Source organism: Harpia harpyja, chromosome 18 (assembly GCF_026419915.1).
Source record: "Harpia harpyja isolate bHarHar1 chromosome 18, bHarHar1 primary haplotype, whole genome shotgun sequence".
Lineage (NCBI taxonomy): Eukaryota > Metazoa > Chordata > Aves > Accipitriformes > Accipitridae > Harpia > Harpia harpyja.
The window spans coordinates 25,693,178-25,702,874 of record NC_068957.1 but is presented as its reverse complement, the minus strand read 5'-3'; the positions used below and the strand labels follow the sequence as shown (position 1 = coordinate 25,702,874).

General features: G+C 50.9%; 1 long non-coding RNA gene across 1 annotated transcript; it reads right to left on the bottom strand.

Moving 5' to 3' along the window:
• Positions 1 to 1,997: 1,997 nt before the first annotated feature.
• Positions 1,998 to 7,476, bottom strand: LOC128153717 (uncharacterized). Its single transcript, XR_008239072.1, has 3 exons — positions 7,342 to 7,476; positions 5,498 to 5,747; positions 1,998 to 5,247 (listed from the first exon to the last, which is right to left on the bottom strand). It is a non-coding gene; the product is annotated as an uncharacterized LOC128153717 (long non-coding RNA).
• Positions 7,477 to 9,697: the final 2,221 nt, after the last annotated feature.

Genomic DNA, 9,697 nt, shown 5'->3' with positions numbered 1-9,697 from the left:
CTTGTGCTCTTCCTTGAGAAACCACATCTGGCTGTGCCTGGGAACATCACGCTGCTCTAGATGCACTTTGGTCAGGCCCCGTATTTTTGTCTAACAGCCATATTATCAACAAAAAGTCTTTTGCAGGGAGGGCAGGCAGCTGCAGGGGAGAAGCGAGTGGGCGAGCACCGTGCAAGCCGGGCAGCGGCCCGGGGAGAGCAGCAATGGGGCCAGGGCATCCCTGCGGAGAGGACGGGATGCCGCAGGTGGGCGAGGGTGGCCAAGACCTGTGCCCGGCTGGGGACGCGGCGGCGGCAGGTCTCCCTGCTCACCATACCCACACTCAAAAGGCAGCGTGGCCGCATCTGCAGCGGCTCCTGGATGCTGCCTGTCCGGGTCCCATCAGCTTTCCTGGTTTGACACTCGGAGGGCTCTGGTGTGCTGCTGTGAGACCAGGGGGTTAACATTTTATAGCAACATCAGGGAAGGGGGAATAGAGGAAAAAGGTTCTCGAATGTCAACAAAAAAATTATCTTGTGCAAATAAACAGAATAGATGGATTATCCTGTGTTGTTTGCGCAGGGAATTGCTGGAATGCCTGCCCGCTGCTGGCGCTCCCCGAAGCTGCCGGGGGCCCGGGCTTGTTTTCCACGGGGGGGTGGCTCCAGCTCCAGCCAGCCCCCCTATTTGCCTTGGGCTCGTGGAGCAATCTGCCTCCAGATCATTTTCCCAGGCTGTGGGCTGGCTGCACACATGATGGCTACATGCTAAAGCAATTGGGGACATTTCAGTCCTTCATGTTGTGCACGTACCTGCAAGCACCTTCTCCTACCTGCTGTGTGGGTGAACAGCACAACACGGACCTCCAGTCTCCCCGCTTCCCTGCCTCCCATCTTTGGCCTTCGCTAAATCCCTTCTCTATGAATAAAGGCTTAGATCAGAGGAAGATCTAGCCAGGATGCACAAACACATGCAAATATAAAGAGCTAAATACAAATGTAATCCATTTACTCTTCCACCAGAGGATCTCCAAGCACTTTCCAGACAGTCGTTCATCACTGCAATTGTCAAGTGAGGTTTGGTGGTGATGCCCACGGCTTTGCCGGAGGACACATCAAACCTCCAGAACTCAGGGAGGTCCAGCCTTCGCATTTGAGGAGTGTTTTGCGATGGCGAGGTGCCCGGGGTGGTGGGGGAGAGCTGGAGCTCTCTGTGCCGCACCCTGGAGATCCCACGCCGTGACTCCACCGTCTGCTTTCAGCCATCCCTTTCCTGGCTGCACCTTCCACCTCTCCTTGCTGCAGAAGGCATTTCACACCGTGCAGCCAACTCCCCAGCAATGAAAACTTCCCTCTGTGCACATCGTCCTTCCACCTCTTTATGGCCACTTTGCACTGAGCAGGATGGAAAGTCTGTCCTTGAGCTTAAGGCTGGATTTCAGCCTAGTTTAGGCTCCAGGTTGAAGCCTGCACTCAGACCTGAGCTTTGGCAGGCAGAGGAGGAACACGTATCATCAGGTCCATCTCTGTCTGCAGCTGATGAGTGTTTTATGGGGAGGAGAGAGCACAGCCGGTCCCTGTTTCTGATGTGGGCCACCCAAAACCATGAGCATACGTATACCCAGAGACACCTGTGCATGCACACAAGCTAACAATTACCCAGCACACGTGTGCTGTAGCGGAGTCTGTATACAGCAGGGAAGAGCAGATCTCCTGGGGCCCTCAGCTTTAATATCCTCTGGATTTAATATCTAGAAACTACACATTTATGGGAACCCAAATACACACACACCTGCACACATGGCAAATGAAGGGCAAGCAAATGCAGGTCCATGCTCCGCTGGCATGGCCAGCGAAGCACAGGGCAGAGCGGTGGTACCATCAAACTGGAGAAGACCAGGAAAGCAGCCCCAGCTCATTTGTTTTTTGTGACATCGTGGCCTCCTCTGGCTTTTTTCACAGTTTTCCTCTGTTGTATTTAATAGACTTAATGGATCACACAGCACTATAACAACAACAGACCTTCAATGTTTTTATTAAAGCCATCTACAAAAATCCCTCTGTGCTATAGCTTTCCTGCAGGGTGACTTCTGCTGAGATGCTGTTTCCATTAAGGACAATTGCAGAGAATAAAGGAGGAATGAACAAACAAATGGAAAAAAGAAGGGGGGGGAGTGGTGGAGCAGAGCATTTGAGCTGCTGGTGGAAAGGAGGTAAAGCAAGGCTGGCCTGCACCTTCAGCCATGTCCCACTGCCTGTGTTTGCCTGGGACTCCCATTACACAGCCCAGCACGTGGGGCAGCACCAGGTCCTCCTTGCAAAGCAAAATTGATTTCATTAGCTGTGATGTCAGAACTGCTGTCTCTGGCCTCCCAGTGAGATCACAGAGGGAAAATGCCATTTTTATACTTGTCAGGTGTGACTTATTTGCTATATCCATTAAAGCTGTAAGTGATGCAGAGGGAAGAAGCTTTTCCCTGCTCAGGAACAGTCTGGTGCATGCCTTGCGGTTTGATGTATGTCACCACCCAGCCACTGTTGTGTTATTGGTTATTAAACATTTATATCTGTAGCACTGCAAAGCAGGTTGGCGAGCCATTGTGCTGGGTACCACAAGAATAGTGGGAGCAACAGTCTTTGTTTCACAGGTAGTTGTTACCCCTCCTCCTTCACGTGCTGGGGTGGAGTACGAGCACCAGGAAGAGCATCTCTCCAGCCCCCAGAGATGCAGCATCAGTGAGGGACCTGCTACTGCTTCAGCATGTGGCAGGGGACAGCAGCAGAGAAACATCTCAGCCACTGAGTTGCCATCAAAGACCCCTCCTCTGTGCACCGTGACATGGAGCACCACTGGGGAGATCTACAGGGCCAGAAAAAGGGGAGCCAAGTCCAGCCCTAGATCTAGATCCCCCAATGTGCGGTTGGACTCTGGGGCAGCGGGAGGGGGCTTTGAGCCCATGCATGCTTGGTGCTTTCATACCAGCTTCTTTGTCACTCAGGTGGGAAATAGCGGGGGTTTGTCCAGCGCACCACAGCCCAGAGTCCCAGCGCTGGTCCTTCTGCCCAGCTCAGAAGATGTTCCGAGGCAAGACTGCACAGGAGCTGCGGTTCGCAGTGAGAGCTGTGCGAGGCAGCTTTCTGTGCTTATGCTTGCCCTCCACCTGGTAGTGCAAGCATCCCTTCTCCATTTGCTGAAAGACTCTCAGCTTTCCTTCTGCTTCTTTGATCCTTTTTCTTTCGCAAAACCGATACCTGGGCATTTCATTTTTGTGGATGCTCAGGGTTTAAAAAGGTCTGGAAAAGCACTTCTGTTTCTGCAGGACCTTGGGGCTTCTCGTCTGGCTGCAGCTGTCATCAGACTCTTGCCCACCATCCCAGCATTGACTGAATGGTCTCCTGCAGGCTTGGGGTAGAGAAAGTAAGGGACAGATAGGAATTCCTTTGAAGGGGAGATTTCAGTTTTTAACCGCAGCTTTGAACCTTCCTCCCAAATCCCAGGCAACCTGACCCAACCGATCCCATCAGTCAGCACCCAAAACTTCAGCTCTGAAGTTCACTCTTCCATCCGTACCACCATCCCAAGTAGCACGATGATGGATTAAGTCTTTCAGTCTTGCAGGTATTTTGGTTTTGAGAGCAGCCTGGTCAACCAAGGTCCACCACAGGACATCAAATGTCATGGCCTCTGTTGTGGCAGGAAGGGAACTATGCAAACACTCTGGGTAAATTAATGCCTAACAAGTTGGTCTTTCATTTACTCTGGAGCTGTTGGAGACACCTACCACTTGCATGTGAGATCATTAAGGACATAGCAGTGCTGAGCAGGAGCAGCTCATCTGTGTGCCATCCCAGGTGGCTGAGGGAAGTTTTTTAGAGCCCAGGCTTGAAGCACATGTTGCAGGTTGCTGTCTGGGTTTTTATTTTCTGGAGGACTCTCTTTCCATCTCCTTACCTTGTGTCTATACTCCTCTTTGTGCATGAGCTCTCAGATACCAAGGAGTTCCTCTCAAAGGGCTGACAGACATGGGTAAAACTGATTTATGCCATTCTGACACTTGCTTGGCTAAAGCACCTAGAAAAGACCATCCTACCTGCCCTGCCAGAGCTGTTCACTAAACCCTAAATCAAAAGAGACTGCTCCTTGCCTCCCCTTTTCCTATAACAAATCGCAAACCATTTCCATTTGTCCGTAGCCAGCACGCTGTTCCCCTTAATGCGCTAAGCTTCCCAACATGATGTTTAGCACATGTTCTTTCGCACTGCCCCCCTCTGCTCAAAGGCAGCCTTATAGTTTGCAAATGGGATGAAACCACTGTGCGGCCCCGCGTCTTGGCTCTGCTCCCGCCGTACTCTATGGATGCCAGAACCTTTGCTGCACCTTCCAAGTCATTATGTATGTTCAAAAGCCTGCCAGAAAGGCTAGGAGGATAAAAGCTAGCAAAAAAAAAAAAAAAAAAAAAGCAACACCAAAATGCCCCAAACCCCCTAATGCACGTGAAGGAGAAGCAGAATAACTGAGGCATGTCCTCCATGGAGCGCTGCCCATGGGGCTCTCGCCTGTGGCTCACCGTTGCGCAGCCTGCATGAGGTGGGTCTCCTCCTACGTTTGCCTTCTGGGGAACAAAGGGCGTGCTTGCCCAGGGAGGAGAGATCCGTCCCCCCGTGGGTTTGTCTGGGACTGCTGCCACCATCAACATACCCAAATCACTGGTGAGATGCTCAGAGGGATCTGTCGGGGCAGGATCGGAAACACGGAGATGTGGGCTCAGCCCCTGCTCAGGCACTGGGAGTCTTATCTTGGTGATCAGAAAATGCTTCAGAAGAGTTAATGAGCGCGGATACAAAGAGCTGTGGTTGTCTGTGTAAACAGGGAACCGCAGCCTTGAGAAAGGATCAAAGGCAGTATATTCACCCAAAGCCACAGACTTTTAGCACTTGGGCTGAAGGAAGACTCTGGTGCTTACATCGGGCAGCAGGCTGTTAGTGAGCGCCCAGGGCAGATCCCGAGGGGTCGGAAGACATAAGCGTGTCCCATCACTCTCCCATCTCGTGTCCCATCACCTTCCCGTCTCCTCTTGGTGGTTACTGAGATGGCAGCGGTGCCTGCCGCTGCCTCCGGGCATCGGAGCAGAGCTGCTTGGGTGGCAGAGCACAGCACAAGGCAGAGGAGGTAGCGAGGAGTCTGCGCGTGTCTGCAGCGTGGTTCAGCCTCTCGGGACACGAAGGAGGGAGAGGAGGGGGCAGTGAGGGAGAAGGAAGGCGAGACAGCCTGCAAGGAAGAGGACAGGTGGAGAGAGGAGATAATCAGCAGACAAAGAGCATCAACGCTTCTGCCAAAGTAACCAGCCCTCTGAAAATGACTGGTTGGTGTTTTCCCGACTCCCACCATCAGGAGAGGCTGTGTGCTCATCAGGGAGCTCCTCTCCCACTCTCACAGCCAAGGGAACGGGGGATATCTCTGCCCATATCGGCACCTCCCTCTCCTTTTGTTTCTTTTCTCCATCCTTTTCAGTACTTACTGCGCTGGACATGGTATTTCAGGAAGCAGTCCTTAGCATACTGCAGGTTTGAAACCGGTTTCCAGCCTGGGCTCTTCTGCTAGTATCAGGAGCGATGGCTGCACGGCATTGCCTGTGGCCATGGGGTCATCCGCTCTGGAGGAGCTGGGCTGACGCTCCCGCCGCAGCTGCCGAATGCCAGCGATCCCCAGCCAGCTCTTGCCTGAGGTCTTGGACTTATCCCAGTGACCTGGAGCTGTTTGCCATGTTCCTGCAGAAGACCTAGATTTTAATGCCAACTGAGCAGCTGTATAAATGTTTCCTGACATTTCGGAGACAGAATAGATCATGCTGTTCAAACCTCTTCTTTCAGAGAGCATTCAAATAATACCTTTTCAGTTTAAGGGAACTTTATTTGCTTTAAAGATTTTATGATAATTTCCAACAGAGGCCATCAGACAGTCAGTCTTCCCCATCCCAGGTTATCCTGCAGGCCAGCACTCCCTTTTTCTCTGCAGGGTGTCCTCCATCATACCCATACTCCTCTGCATTCAGAGCTTCCCTGGGTCTTCAAAATCTTTCCAATATTGAAGCAGCTATTCTAGTTATTAACCAGCCCTTTCTAAATGCATACAAGCCTCCACAGTGTATGCCTGTCCCACTGTCTCTGGGCTACCAAAAAAGAAAAGCTAAAAGCATCATTGAATTTGTTAATTGGCATGAACTGCAAAACTTCTCTGCTGAAATTATGCCATCTTATTTAACGAGACTATTCCCTTGGCCTCAAAGTTTAAGGGAAAGATCCCAGACATCTAATGAGCTTCACAAAAGGCCTACAAGTTAATAGAACTGGGCTCAGTTATGTTGACTGGAAAAAATAACTTTAGAATCAAGTTTTCTGCAGTAAAAAAATGGTTTGAGGTCTAGAGATGGTCACACAGTCCCAGCAGCCCAGGGAGAACCAGCCGAGATGATACCTGCACAAAAGGGGATGTACCTTAACCTCAACACTCCTGATAGAGATGACCTCGGAGCTCTTGCTGTTCCCCAGGACAGCAGGAGCAATCAGGCTTCTGAGCAAGCCCCTAAAAATGTGACACCGAGTGGAGGGGAGGGGTTGAACATTTCTGACTTCAGGTAATGTTTCTGCTGCAGGAGTGTCCTGAAGGCAAGGAGGTCACCTTACCCAGCTCAAGCCCTGTCAAGGTCCCTCCCATTCCAGACACAGAGACAGCAGATTTCCCTTGCGTGCTGCAGGGCTTTTCATTCCTGTGACTTGTCCTCGCATCAAGGACTTTGCAGTCCATGCCCTGGAAACATTATTGTCTTGCTGTGGTGGACTCTGACTTGATAATCTCTCCATTTGTGATGGAGACCGGTGCCTGAGGTCACCGCAGACACTCGGGTGCTATCTCCCCCTCCACCTTCCTCCCCACCGTTCGTCAGCAACACCTTCTGCACATTCGTTTCTCATGCAGCATCTCAAAGCTTTCCCTGAGGAGGGGACACAGCAATCCTCCCTCTTGCAAAACGTCACATCGCATCCTGGCAAGGAGTAATTTTTCAAATCACTCTCCTAAGGTGCAGGCATGCATTGACCCACCCTCCTTTCCTATTAGTTTAGGATTTTTTACAGTGGCATTCCCAAAACAGGGAGCTGGGTGAGGGTTTGGATTTGCGCTCTGCCTCGGGCTGTAAACAGGCTGCGAGACCGTATCGCCTGTTGGGAACAGGATGCTTGTGCTGGCAAGAGATGACTGCGTCCTCTTTGACCACGAGTTGTCTCCCAGGCTGAGTGTCTGCCTGTAACTAAAACCCCACGGGTGGTCCGCTGCCCAGGAGCCAGCCGGTGGGTCCCCACGTACCTGCCTCCCGGGGCGACGTTGATTTGGGGACGAGGACCGAGCACGGTGCCAGTGAAGCAGTGCTGGAGCTGCCGAGAGCTGGGGCTGCCTCGCACCCCTGGCATCACGGGGCTGCGCAACCGGTGCCGGGACGGATCCACCCTGCGCGGCACAGAGCCGTGCACGGCAGTGGCATCCGCAGGGACGAGCATCTTCACTCCTGCTCTGCGCTCCTCCTATCCGTTCATCTCTGGAGGCAGCAGAGCTGCCTACGGGCCCACGCGGTCCCAGGAACAAGCCTGCAAGAAGGAGAGGAGTGATGGCGAGGAGCTGCAGCCCCGCAGCTGCAGGGAGAGCAGCGGTGCAGGGAGGCACCGGCGCAGGAGCCGTTCACCCCCCAGCACGCTTCCTCAGCCCCCGCGCGGCACGTCAGCCCTGTGCCTCTCCCAGAGCCTACTTTTCTGTTTTTGCCAGAATATATTCAAATGCGTTGTTATGAAGTACAATTATGAAAATGTATTCTCCCCCTCAAAGCTCTGAAGCATGGGAAAAAGGCTGTTAAATGCTGAAATATTTACTTTGCTTTTTCAGATTAGGAGCTGGCAGTGAGCAGCATTCGGTTTTATTAAAATGAGAGCACTCTTACATATGGTCTCCGCTAAAAGGCAAACTCCCTTTCTGCTCTGTCCCACACAATAAGTTCCAATTAGTGAGAAATATCACTCAAACACTTGCCTGCCTTTGTTTAAAAACAAACAATACATCACTGCTGATAAGGATTTAAAAACAAATAAACAGTGGCTGCTATTTGCGTAAGACCTACAAATTAAGTGCACTATGTGCAGCCATAAAAGAGACACAAATTGATCAAAATTTCCTTTCAGCACTGTGCAGACATTAAGACTAACGTTGCTGAAGCAAAAGGCTGAATGAAGAGGGCTTTCTTAAAACCAGCCCGGGGTTTGCCTCCCTTCTGGCAGACACTGGCTTGTTCTTTACCCTAAATCCCCACAGTTCATTTTTTAAACCTCTTGAGCAACTTATCTTTCAGTATCTCTCTTTGGAGACTCTCATACATCATGGCTAATTCTAGGTTGCCACCACCCAGAGAGGATTTTGCAGCTCAAGCCTGGTGTTACGGTCTGGTGAATGGCATGAAGAGAATGGCCAAGTCTTGGGTGGCATTTATCATATATACGAAGAGAGTTTGCTTTAAAAAAAAAAAAAAAAAAGGCAGGGTTTGGATGGATGAAGCTGAGTCAAGGGCCCATAAGACAAGTATAAAAATCCTATGAGGGGAAGGGAAACCCAACATTTTCTTCTTTACCCACAGACTGGGAAGCAGTGGCGTTCCTCAGTGAGGTACATCATAGGAGACACAAGCCATGCTGCAAACATCCTCAAAGAGAGCCCTGAATGAGAGACACCTGCAGTGATGGGGTAAATGAAGCCGAAGATGTACTGGAGAGATTAAGGCATCTTTTTCTGGTGGTACAGACATCACACAGGTCTGAATCCTGCCAGTAAACCCAGTACTGAGACTGTGCTGGGACAGAGGGAATGGGGAAGAGCAAGAAACATCTTGGGGTCAGAAGGATGATAGAAGCTGAAGCCCTGAACCGTCCCCAGGCTGCCTTACAGTCTCTAGTGATTCCCTGAAACATTTAGGTCTCTAGTGTTTTTGTGGTTCCCCCCCCTTACTCAAATAGAGTACGTGAACAAGGTTTTATATCATCTTCCCCACAACATTTCACTGAAAACAGGCCTTTCTGCAGGAAGACATTGTCTCCATTTAAGTTTTCTTTGGAAGAAAGAAAGAAACTTTTTGGTAACCTGGCCAAAATGGAGGTTGTTGATTTTTTTTTTTTTTTTGTAATATCCCATGACAGCTCTTAATTTCAAAATATTTGCCAAACTGAGTTCAGAATGAGGTAGGAAGCAAACTGCATGGGATTCCCACCTGCCCATCAAAAAAGTCACAAGGAAGAGCCCCCAGGGTCCCACAGCTGGGACAAAGAAGATTTATCATTGCAGAGGAGGTGGTTTAACCTTGTGCTTAAAGACTGCTATGTTCAGCTTGCTTTTCCATCACTGACCTGTTACACGGCCTCAGCAGCATCACTCCAGCCCTGCGTGCCATCCAACCTTGTCTCTGCATCCACAGCCAGGACGTTTCCTGGTACTCAACCACCCAGCCCAGGTTGGCTGCTCCGTGCCCGAGCACGGGCATTAAGGATTCATAGCACATCCACGGGAATGAAAAGATTTCTCCAGTCTCCTCCTTTTCTTAGGTGAGCAGGGTGGAGCACTGCACCTGAGAGCCATGGCCAGCCGCTGCCTCTGAAATAGCTAACGGCAATGCCAGCACGTCAGAGAG